Genomic DNA, 22,070 nt, shown 5'->3' with positions numbered 1-22,070 from the left:
CGGAGGCAAGAAGTCGTCCTCATCCTCCTCATCCACAGATTCCTCACCCTCTTCAGTGTTATGTACATCCTCATCCTCACAGAGTATTAATTCGTCCCTGCTGGAACCACAGGTCCCTCTGTACGTTCTGGAGGCTGGTCTCCCTGGAAGAGTTGATCATTCATTTTATGAACATCATCTTCTCCACATTTTGTGGAAGCAACCTCCTACGCCTTTCGCTAACAAGGTTCCCGGCTGCACTAAACACTCTTTCGGAGTACACACTGGAGGGGGGGCAACTCAGGTAAAATAGAGCCAGTTTGTACAGGGACCTCCAAATTGCTTCTTTTTCCTGCCAGTACAGGTACGGACTGTCTGACATGCCTACTTGGATACTGTCACAGATGTAATCCTTTAACAGACAGACGCACGCTTGTCGTTGCTGCTTTGAGGATTCAAGTGCGGCTACAGCCCACACAATTCACAAAGACAGAAAAAAAAAAAGAATATTTTTATTGTTTGTGGAGCACACTTTGAGGGTTACACCACCCTCTAACAGACAGATGCACGCTTGTCGCTGCTGCTTTGAGGATGCAAGTGCGGCTACAGCCCACACAATTCACAAAGACAGAAAAAAGAAGAAGAATATTTTTATTCTTTGTGTAGCACACTTTGAGGGTGTCACCACCCTTTAACAGACAGACGCACGCTTGTCGCTGCTGCTTTGAGGATGCAAGTGCGGCTACATCGCACACAAGTCACAAACACATAAAAAAAATAGTTTTTTATTTTTTGGAGCACTTTGAGAGTTACACCACCCTTTAACAGACAGACGCACGCTTGTCGCTGCTGCTTTAAGGATGCAGGTGCGGCTACAGCCCACACATTTCACAAAGACCGAAAAAAAAGAACAATATTTTAATTGTTTGTGTAGAACACTTTGAGGGTGTCACCACCCTTTAACAGACAGACGCACGCTTGTCGCTGCTGCTTTAACGATGCAGGTGCGGCTACAGCCCACACAATTCACATAGACAGATAAAAGAAGAAGAATATTTTTATTGTTTGTGTAGCACACTTTGAGGGTGTCACCACCCTTTAACAGACAGACGCACGCTTGTCGCTGCTGCTTTGAGGATGCAAGTGCGGCTACATCGCACACAAGTCACAAACACATTAAAAAAATCGTTTTTTATTTTTTGGAGCACTTTGAGAGTTACACCACCCTTTAACAGACAGACGCACGCTTGTCGCTGCTGCTTTAAGGATGCAGGTGCGGCTACAGCCCACACATTTCACAAAGACCGAAAAAAAAGAACAATATTTTAATTGTTTGTGTAGAACACTTTGAGGGTGTCACCACCCTTTAACAGACAGACGCACGCTTGTCACTGCTGCTTTAAGGATGCAGGTGCGGCTACAGCCCACACAATTCACAAAGACAGCAAAAAGAAGAAGAATATTTTTATTGTTTGTGTAGCACACTTTGAGGGTGTCACCACCCTTTAACAGACAGACGCACGCTTGTCGCTGCTGCTTTGAGGATGCAAGTGTGGCTACATCGCACACAAGTCACAAACACATTAAAAAAAAAAATTTGATTTTTTTGGAGCACTTTGAGAGTTACAACACCCTTTAACAGACAGACGCACGCTTGTCGCTGCTGCTTTGAGGTTGCAAGTGCGGCTACAGCCCACACAATTCACAAAGACAGAAAAAAAAAGAACAATATTTTAATTGTTTGTGTAGCACACTTTGAGGGTGTCACCACCCTTTAACAGACAGACGCACGATTGTCGCTGCTGCTTTAAGGATGCAGGTGCGGCTACAGCCCACACATTTCACAAAGACAGAAAAAAAAAGAACAATATTTTAATTGTTTGTGTAGCACACTTTGAGGGTGTCACCACCCTTTAACAGACAGACGCACGCTTGTCGCTGCTGCTTTGAGGATGCAGGTGGAATCTAGACGGGATTTGGAACCGAGGACACACTACCTCCATCAATTGTCTAAATCCCACTGCACTAATGTCGGATACCGGACGCACGTCTAACACCAACATAGCAGTCAAGGCCTCAGTTATACGTTTTGCTTCAGGATGACTGCTGTCGTACTTCATCCTCATCGCTAGGGACTGTTGGAGGGTCAATTGTTTAGTAAAAGTAGTGATGTTCCTACTTCCTCTCTGGGATGATGAACAACTCCCAGCAGCAGCAACAGCACTAGTAGGAAGTGGTTCTTGATCTTTCCCTATTTTATTTTTATCAGAGAAAGTTTGGTCCTCCATTTATGTTATATTGATATAAATACGTGCGGCTAAAGCGCACACAAACACAGAAAATATTTTTTTATTTTTGCTGGAGAGTAGTGCACTTTGTGGGTTACACCACCCTTTAAGAAATGAGCCAGCCGGCTCTTTACTTATGGGACACAGGCGCACGCTTGGCGCTGCTCCTTTGTTGATGCACGTGCAGCCACAGTGCACACAAGTCACAAACACAGAAAATATATATTTTTTTGGTTTGGAGTGTACTTTGGGGGTTACAGAACCCTTTAACGGTCAAGCCAGCCGGCCCTTTACTTATGACACAGGCGCACACTTGGCACTACTTTGTTGATGCACGTGCGGCTACTGCGCACACAATTCACAAACACAGAAAATAATTTTTTTTTTGGTTTGGACTGGAGTGTACTTTCGGGGGTTACAGCACCCTTAACGGTCAAGCCAGCCGGCCCTTTACTTATGACACAGGCGCACGCTTGGCACTACTTTGTTGATGCACGTGCGGCTACTGCGCACACAATTCACAAACACAGAAAATAATTTTTTTTTTGGTTTGGACTGGAGTGTACTTTCGGGGGTTACAGCACCCTTAACGGTCAAGCCAGCCGGCCCTTTACTTATGACACAGGCGCACGCTTGGCACTACTTTGTTGATGCACGTGCGGCTACTGCGCACACAATTCACAAACACAGAAAATATATATTTTTTTGGTTTGGACTGGAGTGTACTTTCGGGGGTTACAGCACCCTTAACGGTCAAGCCAGCCGGCCCTTTACTTATGACACAGGCGCACGCTTGGCACTACTTTGTTGATGCACGTGCAGCTACTGCGCACACAATTCACAAACACAGAAAATAATTTTTTTTTGGTTTGGACTGGAGTGTACTTTCGGGGGTTACAGCACCCTTTAACGGTCAAGCCAGCCGGCCCTTTACTTATGACACAGGCGCACGCTTGGCACTACTTTGTTGATGCACGTGTGGCTACTGCGCACACAATTCACAAACACAGAAAATATATTATTTTTTTAGCACTTGGGGGGAGCACCCCTGATGGACAGAGCACCCCCTGGACAACACTACAGCACCTCTTTAGGACTGGGACACTGCACAGGACTTTGGAGTGGACACAGCCCCTATGGAGAACTGACTGCACAACACAGTCCAGCCAGCCCCTATGGACTTTGAAGTAGTGGACACAGCCCCTATTAACAACAGCAGCACAGCACAACACAGCCAGCCCCTATGGACTTTGAAGTAGTGGACAACAGCAGCACTACACTACACTACACAGCCCTAACTCCCACCCTCCCTCTTCACTGTCCACAGCCGAGTGAGAAAATGGCGCCGACGTGGGTACCTTATATAGGATCCAAAACCCGCGAGACTCGGAAGGCGGGATGATGATGTTTTGCCTCGATTTCAGATCCGAGTCAGGCGGGAAAAGTCGAGCCTGATTCGGATCGGACTCGGATCGGGGGGGCTCGGGGGGGTTCGGATTTCAGAAATCCGAACCCGCTCACCCCTAGTATGCATATACACTCATGTGCCAGAAATACTGTATGTATTACACTCATGTGCCAGAAATACTGTATGCTTATTCACTCATGTGCCAGAAATACTGTATGCATATACACTCATGTGCCAAAAATACTGTATGTATTACACTCATGTGCCAGAAATAATGTATGCATATACACTCATGTGCCAGAAATACTGTATGCATATTCACTCATGTGCCATAAATACTGTATGCATATACACTCATGTGCCAGAAATACTGTATGCATATTCACTCATTTGCCAGATATACTGTATGTATTACACTCATGTGCCAGATATACTGTATGCATATTCACTCATGTGCCAGATATACTGTATGCTTATTCACTCATGTGCCAGAAATACTGTATGCATATTCACTCATGTGCCAGATATACTGTATGTATTACACTCATGTGCCAGATATACTCTATGCATATTCACTCATGTGCCAGATATACTGTATGCATTACACTCATGTGCCAGAAATACTGTATGCATATACATTCATGTGCCAGATATACTGTATGTATTACACTCATGTGCCAGATATACTGTATGTATTACACTCATGTGCCAGAAATACTGTATGCTTATTCACTCATGTGCCAGATAAACTGTATGCATTACACTCATGTGCCAGATATACTGTATGTATTACACTCATGTGCCAGATATACTGTATGCATATACACTCATGTGCCAGAAATACTGTATGCATATTCACTCATGTGCCAGAAATATTGTATGTATTACACTCATGTGCCAGATATACTGTATGTATTACACTCATGTGCCAGAAATACTGTATGCATATACAATCATGTGCCAGAAATACTGTATGCATATGCACTCATGTGCCAGATAAAGTTTATGTATTACACTCATGTGCCAGAAATACTGTATGCATATACACTCTTGTGCCAGATACAGGGCTGCCATCAGAAATTGTGGGGCCCCAGACTGTCAAAACAGACAGGGCCCCTTACTTTGGGCGGGTGGGGGACAGTTTGTCAGAGGTGGGTGTTGCTGTGAATGTGGGTGGAGCTACAGTGGAGGTATGGCATCAATGGTGGGTAAACCAATTTAGAGAAAGGTGTGGGAGTAAGGTGAGGGTGAGAGTGCAGGGTGAAGGGTGCAGGGTGCAGGGTGAGAGTGCAGGGTGAGAGTGCAGGGTGAAGGGTGAGAGTGCAGGCTGAGGGTGCAGGCTGAGGGTGCAGGCTGAGAGTGCAGGGTGAGGGTGAAGGGTAAAGGGTGAGAGTGCAGGCTGAGGGTGAGGGTGCAGGGTAAGGGTACAGGGTGAGGGTGCAGGGTGAGAGTGCAGGGTGAGAGTGCAGGGTGAGAGTGCAGGGTGCTGGGTGCAGGGTGAGGGTACAGGGTGAAGGTACAGGGTGAGGGTGAGGGTACAGGGTGAGGGTGAAGGGTGCAGGGTGAAGGGTGCAGGGTGAGGGTACAGGGTGAAGGTACAGGGTGAGGGTGAGGGTACAGGGTGAGGGTGAAGGGTGAGAGTGCAGGCTGAGAGTGCAGGGTTAGAGTGCAGGGTAAAGGGTGAGAGTGCAGGCTGAGGGTGAAGGGTGAGGGTGCAGGGTGAGAGTGCAGGGTGAGAGTGCAGGGTGAGGGTGCAGGTGCAGGGTGAGAGTGCAGGGTGAAGGGTGCAGGGTGAAGGGTGAAGGGTGCAGGGTGAGAGTGCAGGCTGAGGCTGAAGGGTGCAGGGTGAGAGTGCAGGCTGAGGGTGAAGGGTGAGAGTGCAGGCTAAGGGTGAAGGGTGAGGGTGCAGTGTGAGGGTGAAGGGTACAGGGTGAGAGTGCAGGCTGAGGGTGAAGGGTGAGAGTGCAGGCTGAGGGTGCAGGGTGAGAGTGCAGGGTGAGAGTGCAGGGTGAAGGGTGAGAGTGCAGGCTGAGGGTGCAGGCTGAGGGTGCAGGCTGAGAGTGCAGGGTGAGGGTGAAGGGTAAAGGGTGAGAGTGCAGGCTGAGGGTGAGGGTGCAGGGTAAGGGTACAGGGTGAGGGTGCAGGGTGAGAGTGCAGGGTGAGAGTGCAGGGTGCTGGGTGCAGGGTGAGGGTACAGGGTGAAGGTACAGGGTGAGGGTGAGGGTACAGGGTGAGGGTGAAGGGTGCAGGGTGAAGGGTGCAGGGTGAGGGTACAGGGTGAAGGTACAGGGTGAGGGTGAGGGTACAGGGTGAGGGTGAAGGGTGAGAGTGCAGGCTGAGAGTGCAGGGTGAGAGTGCAGGGTAAAGGGTGAGAGTGCAGGCTGAGGGTGAAGGGTGAGGGTGCAGGGTGAGAGTGCAGGGTGAGAGTGCAGGGTGAGGGTGCAGGTGCAGGGTGAGAGTGCAGGGTGAAGGGTGCAGGGTGAAGGGTGAAGGGTGCAGGGTGAGAGTGCAGGCTGAGGCTGAAGGGTGCAGGGTGAGAGTGCAGGCTGAGGGTGAAGGGTGAGAGTGCAGGCTAAGGGTGAAGGGTGAGGGTGCAGTGTGAGGGTGAAGGGTACAGGGTGAGAGTGCAGGCTGAGGGTGAAGGGTGAGAGTGCAGGCTGAGGGTGCAGGGTGAGGGTGAAGGGTACAGGGTGAGGGTGCAGGGTGAGAGTGCAGGCTGAAGGGTACAGGGTGAGAGTGCAAGCTGAGGGTGAAGGGTGCAGGGTGAGAGTGCAGGCTGAGGGTGAAGGGTGAGAGTGCAGGCTGAGGGTACAGGGTGAGGGTGCAGGCTGAGGGTACAGGGTGAGGGTACAGGGTGAGAGTGCAGGCTGAGGGTGAAGGGTGAGAGTACAGGGTGAAGGGTGCAGGGTGAGAGTGCAGGCTGAGGGTACAGGGTGAAGGGTGAGGGTGCAGGCTGAGAGATTAAGAGCAAAGTGAAGGTGTGACAATGGGAGTCTCGGTACCTGGTATCTGTAGCAGGAATAACTGGATGGGAAGTGGGATCCCCCGCCGCCTCTCCTGCCCGAGAGGGCACTTTCTCTTAACTTCATATGACATGGGCGTCGGCTGTAGATAGCCTCTTCCCCGCCGCTGCTGCTCCCCCTTCCCTCAGCTGCTCTCTTCCGGCCAGCCTCTCCTCACAGGCAGGTGGTTGCCATGATGCTGCTGCTGCTCCTCGTTGCTGCTTACACTCACCCCAAGTCCCAGACAGAGAGGGGGCCAGGCCGGCAGCAGAGTGCATAAGGACTAGCGGCATTTCGATTTGGTGCCAGATGCGAGCCAATAAAACTCGCAAACTGGCAGCCAATCAGGAGCCGCCGCTGCGGGCGCTCCTGATTGGCTTCAGGTTCACCAGCTAATTCGCTGCTGGCACCAACTTCAAAATACCACTAGTCCTTATGCACTCTGCTGCCGGCCGGGCCCCCTCTCTGCCGGGGCCCGGGACAATAGTACCGGCAGTCCCCCCCTGATGGCGGCCCTGGCCAGATATACTGTATGCATATTCACTCATGTGCCAGATATACTGTATGCATTACACTCATGTGCCAGATATACTGTATACATATTGACTCATGTGCCAGATATACTGTATGCATTACACTCATGTGCCAGAAATACTGTATGCATATACATTCATGTGCCAAATATACTGTATGTATTACACTCATATGCCAGATATACTGTATGCATATACACTCATGTGCCAGATATACTGTATGTATTACACTCATGTGCCAGATATACTGCATGCATATTCACTCATGTGCCAGATTTACTGTATGTACTAAACTCATGTGCCAGATATACTGTATGCATATACACTCATGTGCCAGATATACTGTATGCATATTCACTCATGTGCCAGAAATACTGTATGTATTACACTCATGTGCAAGATATACTGTATGTATTACACTCATGTGCCAGAAATACTGTATGCATATACACTCATGTGCCAGAAATACTGTATGCATATTAACTCATGCGCCAGATATACTGTATGCATATACACTCATGTGCCAGATATACTGTATGCTTGTTCACTCATGTGCCAGAAATACTGTATGGATATACACTCATGTGCCAGAAATACTGTATGCATATGCACTCATGTGCCAGATATGCTGTATGTATTACACTCATGTGCCAGAAATACTGTAAGCATATGCACTCATGTGCCAGATATACTGTATGCATATTCACTCATGTGCCAGATATACTGTATGTATTACACTCATGTGCCAGATATACTGTATGCATAAACACTCATGTGCCAGAAATACTGTATGCATATGCACTCATGTGCCGAATATACTGTATGCATTACACTCATGTGCCAGATATACTGTATGTATTACACTCATGTGCCAGAAATACTGTATGCTTATTCACTCATGTGCCAGAAATATTGTATGCTTATTCACTCATGTGCAAGAAATACTGTATGTATTACACTCATGTGCCAGAAAAACTGTATGCATATTCACTCATGTGCCAGAAATACTGTATGCATATTCACTCATGTGCCAGATATACTGTATGCATTACACTCATGTGCCAGAAATACTGTATGCATATTCACTCATGTGCCAGAAATACTGTATGCATATACACTCATGTGCCAGAAATACTGTATGCATATACACTCCTGTGCCAGATATACTGTATGCATATACACTCATGTGCCAGAAATACTGTATGCATATGCACTCATGTGCCAGATATACTGTATGCATATTCACTCATGTGCCAGATATACTGTATGTATTACACTCATGTGCCAGATATACAGTATGCATATACACTCATGTGCCAGAAATACTGTAGCATATTCAATCATGTGCCAGATATACTGTATGCATATACACTCATGTGCCAGAAATACTGTATGCATATTCACTCATGTGCCAGATATACTGTATGCATTACACTCATGTGCCAGATATACTGAATGTATTACACTCATGTGTCAGAAATACTGTATGCTTATTCACTCATGTGCCAGAAATACTGTATGCTTATTCACTCATGTGCCAGAAATACTGTATGTATTACACTCATGTGCCAAAAAAACTGTATGCTTATTCACTCATGTGCCAGAAATACTGTATGCTTATTCACTCATGTGCCAGATATACTGTATGCATTACACTCATGTGCCAGAATTACTGTATGTATTACACTCATGTGCCCGATATACTGTAAGCATATACACTCATGTGCCAGAAATACTGTATGCATATTCAATCATGTGCCAGATATACTGTATGCATATACACTCATGTGCCAGAAATACTGTATGCATATTCACTCATGTGCCAGATATACTGTATGCATTACACTCATGTGCCAGATATACTGTATGTATTACACTCATGTGCCAGAAATACTGTATGCATATGCACTCATGTGCCAGATATACTGTATGTATTACACTCATGTCCAAGATATACTGTATGTATTACACTCATGTGCCAGAAATACTGTGTGCATATACACTCATGTGCCAGATATACTGTATGTATTACACTCATGTGCCAGATATACTGTATGTATTACACTCATGTGCCAGAAATACTGTATGCATATGCACTCATGTGCCAGATATACTGTGTGTATTACACTCATGTGCCAGAAATACTGTATGCATATACACTCATGTGCCAGAAATACTGTATGCATATACACTCCTGTGCCAGATATACTGATGTATTACAATCATGTGCCAGATATACTGTATGCATATACACTCATGTGCCAGAAATACTGTATGCATATGCACTCATGTGCCAGATATACTGTATGCATATTCACTCATGTGCCAGATATACTGTATGTATTACACTCATGTGCCCGATATACTGTAAGCATATACACTCATGTGCCAGAAATACTGTATGCATATTCAATCATGTGCCAGATATACTGTATGCATATACACTCATGTGCCAGAAATACTGTATGCATATTCACTCATGTGCCAGATATACTGTATGCATTACACTCATGTGCCAGATATACTGTATGTATTACACTCATGTGCCAGAAATACTGTATGCTTATTCACTCATGTGCCAGAAATACTGTATGCTTATTCACTCATGTGCCAGAAATACTGTATGTATTACACTCATGTGACAAAAAAACTGTATGCTTATTCACTCATGTGCCAGAAATACTGTATGCTTATTCACTCATGTGCCAGATATACTGTATGCATTACACTCATGTGCCAGAATTACTGTATGCATATTCTCTCATGTGCCAGAAATACCGTATGTATTACACTCATGTGCCAGAAATACTGTTTGTATTACACTCATGTGCCAGAAATACTGTATGCATTACACTCATGTGCCAGATATACTGTATGTATTACACTCATGTGCCAGATATACTGTATGTATTACACTCATGTGCCAGAAATACTGTATGTATTAAAGTCATGTGCCAGATATACTGTATGCATATACTCTCATGTGCCAGATATACTGTATGCTTTTTCATTCATGTGCCAGATATACTGTATGCATATTCACTCATGTGCCAGATATACTGTATGCTTATTCACTCATGTGCCAGAAATACTGTATGCTTATTCACTCATGTGCCAGATATACTGTATGCATTACACTCATGTGCCAGATATACTGTATGCATATTCACTCAAGTGCCAGAAATACTGTATGCTTATTCACTAATGTGCCAGATATACTGTATGTATTACACTCATGTGCCAGATATACTGTATGCATATGCACTCATGTGCCAGATATACTGTATGCATATTCACTCATGTGCCAGAAATACTGTACGCATATTCACTCATGTGCCAGATATACTGTATGCATTACACTCATGTGCCAGAAATACTGTATGCATATTCACTCATCTGCCAGAAATACTGTATGCTTATTCACTCATGTGCCAGATAAACTGTATGCATTACACTCATGTGCCAGATATACTGTATGCATATTCACTCATGTGCCAGAAATACTGTATGCATATTCACTCATGTGCCAGATATACTGTATGCATTACACTCATGTGCCAGAAATACCGTATGCATATTCACTCATGTGCCAGAAATACTGTATGCATATACACTCATGTGCCAGAAATACTGTATGCATATACACTCCTGTGCCAGATATACTGTATGTATTACACTCATGTGCCAGATATACTGTATGTATTACACTCATGTGCCAGATATACTGTATGTATTACACTCATGTGCCAGAAATACTGTATGCATATGCACTCATGTGCCAGATATACTGTGTGTATTACACTCATGTGCCAGAAATACTGTATGCATATACGCTCATGTGCCAGAAATACTGTATGCATAATTGCATATACACTCATGTGCCTGAAATACTGTATGCATATTCACTCATGTGCCAGATAAACTGTATGCATATTCACTAATGTGCCAGATATACTGTATGTATTACAATCATGTGCCAGATATACTGTATGCATATACACTCATGTGCCAGAAATACTGTATGCATATGCACTCATGTGCCAGATATACTGTATGCATATTCACTCATGTGCCAGATATACTGTATGTATTACACTCATGTGCCAGATATACTGTATGCATATACACTCCTGTGCCAGATATACTGTATGTATTACACTCATGTGCCAGATATACTGTATGTATTACACTCATGTGCCAGATATACTGTATGTATTACACTCATGTGCCAGAAATACTGTATGCATATGCACTCATGTGCCAGATATACTGTGTGTATTACACTCATATGCCAGAAATACTGTATGCATATACGCTCTTGTGCCAGAAATACTGTATGCATATACACTCATGTGCCTGAAATACTGTATGCATATTCAATCATGTGCCAGATAAACTGTATGCATATTCACTAATGTGCCAGATATACTGTATGTATTACAATCATGTGCCAGATATACTGTATGCATATACACTCATGTGCCAGAAATACTGTATGCATATGCACTCATGTGCCAGATATACTGTATGCATATTCACTCATGTGCCAGATATACTGTATGTATTACACTCATGTGCCAGATATACTGTATGCATATACACTCATGTGCCAGAAATACTGTATGCATATTCACTCATGTGCCAGATATACTGTATGCATATACACTCATGTGCCAGAAATACTGTATGCATATTCACTCATGTGCCAGATATACTGTATGCATTACACTCATGTGCCAGATATACTGTATGCATTACACTCATGTGCCAGAAATACTGCATGCTTATTCACTCATGTGCCAGAAATACTGTATACTTATTCACTCATGTGCCAGAAATACTGTATGTATTACACTCATGTGCCAAAAAAACTGTATGCTTATTCACTCATGTGCCAGAAATACTGTATGCTTATTCACTCATGTGCCAGATATACTGTATGCATTACACTCATGTGCCAGAATTACTGTATACATATTCTCTCATGTGCCAGAAATACTGTATGTATTACACTCATGTGCCAGAAATACTGTATGTATTACACTCATGTGCCAGAAATACTGTATGCATTACACTCATGTGCCAGATATACTGTATGTATTACACTCATGTGCCAGATATACTGTATGTATTACACTCATGTGCCTAGAAACACTGTATGTATTACACTCATGTGCCAGATATACTGTATGTATTACACTCATGTGCCAGATATACTGTATGTATTACACTCATGTGCCAGAAATACTGTATGCATATGCACTCATGTGCCAGATATACTGTGTGTATTACACTCATGTGCCAGAAATACTGTATGCATATACACTCATGTGCCAGAAATACTGTATGCATATACACTCATGTGCCAGAAATACTGTATGCATATTCACTCATGTGCCAGATAAACTGTATGCATATTCACTCATGTGCCAGATATACTGTATGTATTACAATCATGTGCCAGATATACTGTATGCATATACACTCATGTGCCAGAAATACTGTATGCATATGCACTCATGTGCCAGAAATACTGTATGCATATTCACTCATGTGCCAGATATACTGTATGTATTACACTCATGTGCCAGATATACTGTATGCATATACACTCATGTGCCAGAAATACTGTATGCATTACACTCATGTGCCAGATATACTGTATGCATATACACTCATGTGCCAGATATACTGTATGCATATACACTCATGTGCCAGAAATACTGTATGCATATTCACTCATGTGCCAGATATACTGTATGCATATACACTCATGTGCCAGAAATACTGTATGCATATTCACTCATGTGCCAGATATACTGTATGCATTACACTCATGTGCCAGAAATACTGTATGCATATTCACTCATGTGCCAGAAATACTGTATGCTTATTCTCTCATGTGCCAGATAAACTGTATGCATTACACTCATGTGCCAGATATACTGTATGCATATTCACTCATGTGCCAGAAATACTGTATGCATATACACTCATGTGCCAGAAATACTGTATGCATATACACTCCTGTGCCAGATATACTGTATGTATTACACTCATGTGCCATATATACTGTATGCCTTACACTCATGTGCCAGATATACTGTATGTATTACACTCATGTGCCAGAAATACTGTATGCATATACACTCATGTGCCAGAAATACTGTATGCATATACACTCCTGTGCCAGATATACTGTATGTATTACACTCATGTGCCAGAAATACTGTATGTATTACACTCATGTGCCAGAAATACTGTATGTATTGCACTCATGTGCCAGAAATACTGTATGCTTATTCACTCATGTGCCAGATATACTGTATGTATTACACTCATGTGCCAGATATACTGTATGTATTACACTCATGTGCCAGAAATACTGTATGCATATGCACTCATGTGCCAGATATACTGTATGTATTACACTCATGTGCCAGATATACTGTATGTATTACACTCATGTGCCAGAAATACTGTGTGCATACACACTCATGTGCCAGATATACTGTATGTATTACACTCATGTGCCAGATATACTGTATGTATTACACTCATGTGCCAGAAATACTGTAAGCATATGCACTCATGTGCAAGATATACTGTATGCATTACACTCATGTGCCAGAAATACTGTATGCATATTCACTCATGTGCCAGAAATACTGTATGCTTATTCTCTCATGTGCCAGATAAACTGTATGCATTACACTCATGTGCCAGATATACTGTATGCATATTCACTCATGTGCCAGAAATACTGTATGCATATACACTCATGTGCCAGAAATACTGTATGCATATACACTCCTGTGCCAGATATACTGTATGTATTACACTCATGTGCCATATATACTGTATGCCTTACACTCATGTGCCAGATATACTGTATGTATTACACTCATGTGCCAGAAATACTGTATGCATATACACTCATGTGCCAGAAATACTGTATGCATATACACTCCTGTGCCAGATATACTGTATGTATTACACTCATGTGCCAGAAATACTGTATGTATTACACTCATGTGCCAGAAATACTGTATGTATTGCACTCATGTGCCAGAAATACTGTATGCTTATTCACTCATGTGCCAGATATACTGTATGTATTACACTCATGTGCCAGATATACTGTATGTATTACACTCATGTGCCAGAAATACTGTATGCATATGCACTCATGTGCCAGATATACTGTATGTATTACACTCATGTGCCAGATATACTGTATGTATTACACTCATGTGCCAGAAATACTGTGTGCATACACACTCATGTGCCAGATATACTGTATGTATTACACTCATGTGCCAGATATACTGTATGTATTACACTCATGTGCCAGAAATACTGTAAGCATATGCACTCATGTGCAAGATATACTGTATGTATTACACTCTTGTGCCAGATAAACTGTATGCATTACACTCATGTGCCAGATATACTGTATGCATATTCACTCATGTGCCAGAAATACTGTATGCATATACACTCATGTGCCAGAAATACTGTATGCATATACACTCCTGTGCCAGATATACTGTATGTATTACACTCATGTGCCATATATACTGTATGCCTTACACTCATGTGCCAGATATACTGTATGTATTACACTCATGTGCCAGAAATACTGTATGGATATTCACTAATGTGCCAGATGTACTGTATGCATATGCACTCATGTGCCAGATATACTGTATGTATTACACTCATGTGCCAGAAATACTGTATGCATAATTGCATATACACTCATGTGCCAGGTAAACTGTATGCATATTCACTCATGTGCCAGATATACTGTATGTATTACACTCTTGTGCCAGATATACTGTATGCTTATGCACTCATGTGCCAGATATACTGTATGCATATTCACTCATGTGCCAGATATACTGTATGTATTACACTCATGTGCCAGATATACTGTATGCATATACACTCATGTGCCAGAAATACTGTATGCATATTCACTCATGTGCCAGATATACTGTATGCATTGCACTCATGTGCCAGATATACTGTATGTATTACACTCATGTGCAAGAAATAAGGTATGCTTTTTCACTCATATGCCAGAAATACTGTATGCTTATTCACTCATGTGCCAGAAATACTGTATGTATTACACTCATGTGCCAGAAATACTGTATGCATATTCACTCATGTGCCAGATATACTGTATGCTTATTCACTCATGTGCCAGAAATACTGTATGCATTACACTCATGTGCCAGATATACTGTATGTATTACACTCATGTGCCAGATATACTGTATGCATATTCACTCATGTGCCAGAAATACTGTATGTATTACACTCATGTGCCAGAAATACTGTATGTATTACACTCATGTGCCAGAAATACTGTAAGCATTACACTCATGTGCCAGATATACTGTATCTATTACACTCATGTGCCAGATATACTGTATGTATTACACTCATGTGCCAGAAATTCTGTATGCTTATTCACTCATGTGCCAGATATACTGTATGCTTGTTCACTCATGTGCCAGATATACTGTATGCATATACACTCATGTGCCAGAAATACTGAATGCTTATTCACTCATGTGCCAGATATACTGTATGCATTACACTCATGTGCCAGAAATACTGTATGCATATTCACTCATGTGCCAGAAATACTGTATGCATATTCACTCATGTGCCAGATATACTGTATGCATTACACTCATGTGCCAGAAATACTGTATGCATATTCACTCATGTGCCAGAAATACTGTATGCATATTCACTCATGTGCCAGATATACTGTATGTATTACACTCATGTGCCAGATATACTGTATGTATAACACTCATGTGCCAGAAATACTGTATGCTTATTCACTCATGTGCCAGAAATACTGTATGCATATTCACTCATGTGTCATAAATACTGTATGCATATACACTCATGTGCCAGAAATACTGTATGCATATTCACTGATTTGCCAGAAATACTGTATGCTTATTCACTCATGTGCCAGATATACTGTATGTATTACACTCATGTGCCAGATATACTGCATGCATATTCACTCATGTGCCAGATATACTGTATGTATTACATTCATGTGCCAGAAATACTGTATGTATTACACTCATGTGCCAGAAATACTGTTTGTATTACACTCATGTGCGAGATATACTGTATGTATTACACTCATGTGCCAGAAATACTGTATGCATATGCACTCATGTGCCAGATATACTGTATGTATTACACTCATGTGCCAGATATACTGTATGTATTACACTCATGTGCCAGAAATACTGTATGCATATACACTCATGTGCCAGAAATACTGTATGCATATACACTCATGTGCCAGATATACTGTATGTATTACACTCATGTGCCAGAAATACTGTATGTATTACACTCATGTGCCAGAAATACTGTATGTATTACACTCATGTGCCAGAAATACTGTATGCTTATTCACTCATGTGCCAGATATACTGTATGTATTACACTCATGTGCCAGAAATACTGTATGGATATGCACTCATGTGCCAGATATATTGTATGTATTACACTCATGTGCCAGATATACTGTATGTATTACACTCATGTGCCAGAAATACTGTGTGCATATACACTCATGTGCCAGATATACTGTATGTATTACACTCATGTGCCAGATATACTGTATGTATTACACTCATGTGCCAGAAATACTGTATGCATATGCACTCATGTGCCAGATATACTGTATGTATTACACTCATGTGCCAGAAATACTGTATGCATATACACTCATGTGCCAGAAATACTGTATGCATATTCACTCATGTGCCAGATAAACTGTATGCATATACTCTCATGAACCAGATATATTGTATGCTTTTTCACTCATGTGCCAGATATACTGTATGCATATTCACTCATGTTCCAGATATACTGTATGCTTATTCACTCATGTGCCAGAAATACTGTATGCTTATTCACTCATGTGCCAGATATACTGTATGCATTACACTCATGTGCCAGATATACTGTATGCATATTCACTCATGTGCCAGAAATACTGTATGCTTATTCACTCATGTGCCAGATATACTGTATGTATTGCACTCATGTGCGAGATATACTGTATGCATATGCACTCATGTGCCAGATATAATGTATGCATATTCACTCATGTGCCAGAAATACTGTACGCATATTCACTCATGTGCCAGATATACTGTATGCATTACACTCATGTGCCAGAAATACTGTATGCATATTCACTCATGTGCCAGAAATACTGTATGCTTATTCACTCATGTGCCAGATAAACTGTATGCATTACAATCATGTGCCAGATATACTGTATGCATATTCACTCATGTGCCAGAAATACTGTATGCATATTCACTCATGTGCCAGATATACTGTATGCATTACACTCTTGTGCCAGAAATACTGTATGCATATTCACTCATGTGCCAGAAATACTGTATGCATATACACTCATGTGCCAGAAATACTGTATGCATATACACTCCTGTGCCAGATATACTGTATGTATTACACTCATGTGCCAGATATACTGTATGCATTACACTCATGTGCCAGATAAACTGTATGTATTACACTCATGTGCCAGAAATACTGTATGCATATACAGTCATGTGCCAGAAATACTGTATGCATATACACTCCTGTGCCAGATATACTGTATGTATTACACTCATGTGCCAGATATACTGTATGTATTACACTCATGTGCCAGAAATACTGTATGCATATGCACTCATGTGCCAGATATACTGTGTGTATTACACTCATGTGCCAGAAATACTGTATGCATATACACTCATGTGCCAGAAATACTGTATGCATATACACTCATGTGCCTGAAATACTGTATGCATATTAACTCATGTGCCAGATAAACTGTATGCATATTCACTCATGTGCCAGATATACTGTATGTATTACAATCATGTGCCAGATATACTGTATGCATATACACTCATGTGCCAGAAATACTGTATGCATATGCACTCATGTGCCAGATATACTGTATGCATATTCACTCATGTGCCAGATATACTGTATGTATTACACTCATGTGCCAGATATACTGTATGCTTATACACTCATGTGCCAGAAATACTGTATGCATATTCACTCATGTGCCAGATATACTGTATGCATATACACTCATGTGCCAGAAATACTGTATGCATATTCACTCATGTGCCAGATATACTGTATGCATTACACTCATGTGCCAGATATACTGTATGCATTACACTCATGTGCCAGAAATACTGCATGCTTATTCACTCATGTGCCAGAAATACTGTATGCTTATTCACTCATGTGCCAGAAATACTGTATGTATTACACTCATGTGCCAAAAAAACTGTATGCTTATTCACTCATGTGCCAGAAATACTGTATGCTTATTCACTCATGTGCCAGATATACTGTATGCATTACACTCATGTGCCAGAATTACTGTATGCATATTCTCTCATGTGCCAGAAATACTGTATGTATTACACTCATGTGCCAGAAATACTGTATGTATTACACTCATGTGCCAGAAATACTGTATGCATTACACTCATGTGCCAGAAATACTGTATGCATTACACTCATGTGCCAGATATACTGTATATATTACACTCATGTGCCAGATATACTGTATGTATTACACTCATGTGCCTAGAAACACTGTATGTATTACACTCATGTGCCAGATATACTGTATGTATTACACTCATGTGCCAGATATACTGTATGTATTACACTCATGTGCCAGAAATACTGTATGCATATGCACTCATGTGCCAGATATACTGTGTGTATTGCACTCATGTGCCAGAAATACTGTATGCATATGCACTCATGTGCCAGATATACTGTATGCATATTCACTCATGTGCCAGATATACTGTATGTATTACACTCATGTGCCAGACATACTGTATGCATATACACTCATGTGCCAGAAATACTGTATGCATATTCACTCATGTGCCAGATATACTGTATGCATATACACTCATGTGCCAGAAATACTGTATGCATATTCACTCATGTGCCAGATATACTGTATGCATTACACTCATGTGCCAGATATACTGTATGTATTACACTCATGTGCCAGAAATACTGTATGCTTATTCACTCATGTGCCAGAAATACTGTATGCTTATTCACTCATGTGCCAGAAATACTGTATGTATTACACTCATGTGCCAAAAAAACTGTATGCTTATTCACTCATGTGCCAGAAATACTGTATGCTTATTCACTCACGTGCCAGATATACTGTATGCATTACACTCATGTGCCAGAATTACTGTATGCATATTCTCTCATGTGCCAGAAATACTGTATGTATTACACTCATGTGCCAGATATACTGTATGCATTACACTCATGTGCCAGAAATACTGTATGCATATTCACTCATGTGCCAGAAATACTGTATGCATATTCACTCATGTGCCAGATATACTGTATGTATTACACTCATGTGCCAGATATACTGTATGTATAACACTCATGTGCCAGAAATACTGTATGCTTATTCACTCATGTGCCAGAAATACTGTATGCATATTCACTCATGTGTCATAAATACTGTATGCATATACACTCATGTGCCAGAAATACTGTATGCATATTCACTGATTTGCCAGAAATACTGTATGCTTATTCACTCATGTGCCAGATATACTGTATGTATTACACTCATGTGCCAGATATACTGCATGCATATTCACTCATGTGCCAGATATACTGTATGTATTACATTCATGTGCCAGAAATACTGTATGTATTACACTCATGTGCCAGAAATACTGTTTGTATTACACTCATGTGCCAGATATACTGTATGTATTACACTCATGTGCCAGAAATACTGTATGCATATGCACTCATGTGCCAGATATACTGTATGTATTACACTCATGTGCCAGATATACTGTATGTATTACACTCATGTGCCAGAAATACTGTATGCATATACACTCATGTGCCAGAAATACTGTATGCATATGCACTCATGTGCCAGATATACTGTATGCATATTCACTCATGTGCCAGATATACTGTATGCATTACACTCATGTGCCAGAAATACTGCATGCTTATTCACTCATGTGCCAGAAATACTGTATGCTTATTCACTCATGTGCCAGAAATACTGTATGCATATACACTCATGTGCCAGAAATACTGTATGCATATTCACTCATGTGCCAGATATACTGTATGCATTACACTCATGTGCCAGATATACTGTATGCATTACACTCATGTGCCAGAAATAATGCATGCTTATTCACTCATGTGCCAGAAATACTGTATGCTTATTCACTCATGTGCCAGAAATACTGTATGTATTACACTCATGTGCCAAAAAAACTGTATGCTTATTCACTCATGTGCCAGAAATACTGTATGCTTATTCACTCATGTGCCAGATATACTGTATGCATTACACTCATGTGCCAGAATTACTGTATGCATATTCTCTCATGTGCCAGGAATACTGTATGTATTACACTCATGTGCCAGAAATACTGTATGTATTACACTCATGTGCCAGAAATACTGTATGCATTACACTCATGTGCCAGAAATACTGTATGCATTACACTCATGTGCCAGATATACTGTATATATTACACTCATGTGCCAGATATACTGTATGTATTACACTCATGTGCCTAGAAACACTGTATGTATTACACTCATGTGCCAGATATACTGTATGTATTACACTCATGTGCCAGATATACTGTATGTATTACACTCATGTGCCAGAAATACTGTATGCATATGCACTCATGTGCCAGATATACTGTGTGTATTGCACTCATGTGCCAGAAATACTGTATGCATATACACTCATGTGCCAGAAATACTGTATGCATATTCACTCATGTGCCAGATAAACTGTATGCATATTCACTCATGTGCCAGATATACTGTATGTATTACAATCATGTGCCAGATATACTGTATGCATATACACTCATGTGCCAGAAATACTGTATGCATATGCACTCATGTGCCAGATATACTGTATGCATATTCACTCATGTGCCAGATATACTGTATGTATTACACTCATGTGCCAGATATACTGTATGCATATACACTCATGTGCCAGAAATACTGTATGCATATTCACTCATGTGCCAGATATACTGTATGCATATACACTCATGTGCCAGAAATACTGTATGCATATTCACTCATGTGCCAGATATACTGTATGCATTACACTCATGTGCCAGATATACTGTATGTATTACACTCATGTGCCAGAAATACTGTATGCTTATTCACTCATGTGCCAGAAATACTGTATGCTTATTCACTCATGTGCCAGAAATACTGTATGTATTACACTCATGTGCCAAAAAAACTGTATGCTTATTCACTCATGTGCCAGAAATACTGTATGCTTATTCACTCATGTGCCAGATATACTGTATGCATTACACTCATGTGCCAGAATTACTGTATGCATATTCTCTCATGTGCCAGAAATACTGTATGTATTACACTCATGTGCCAGATATACTGTATGCATTACACTCATGTGCCAGAAATACTGTATGCATATTCACTCATGTGCCAGAAATACTGTATGCATTTTCACTCATGTGCCAGATATACTGTATGTATTACACTCATGTGCCAGATATACTGTATGTATAACACTCATGTGCCAGAAATACTGTATGCTTATTCACTCATGTGCCAGAAATACTGTATGCATATTCACTCATGTGTCATAAATACTGTATGCATATACACTCATGTGCCAGAAATACTGTATGCATATTCACTGATTTGCCAGAAATACTGTATGCTTATT

This window comes from Taudactylus pleione, unplaced genomic scaffold (assembly GCF_031769625.1).
Source record: "Taudactylus pleione unplaced genomic scaffold, aTauple2 ptg000792l, whole genome shotgun sequence".
Classification (NCBI taxonomy): Eukaryota; Metazoa; Chordata; class Amphibia; order Anura; family Myobatrachidae; genus Taudactylus; species Taudactylus pleione.
Note: the sequence above shows the minus strand (reverse complement) of the source record.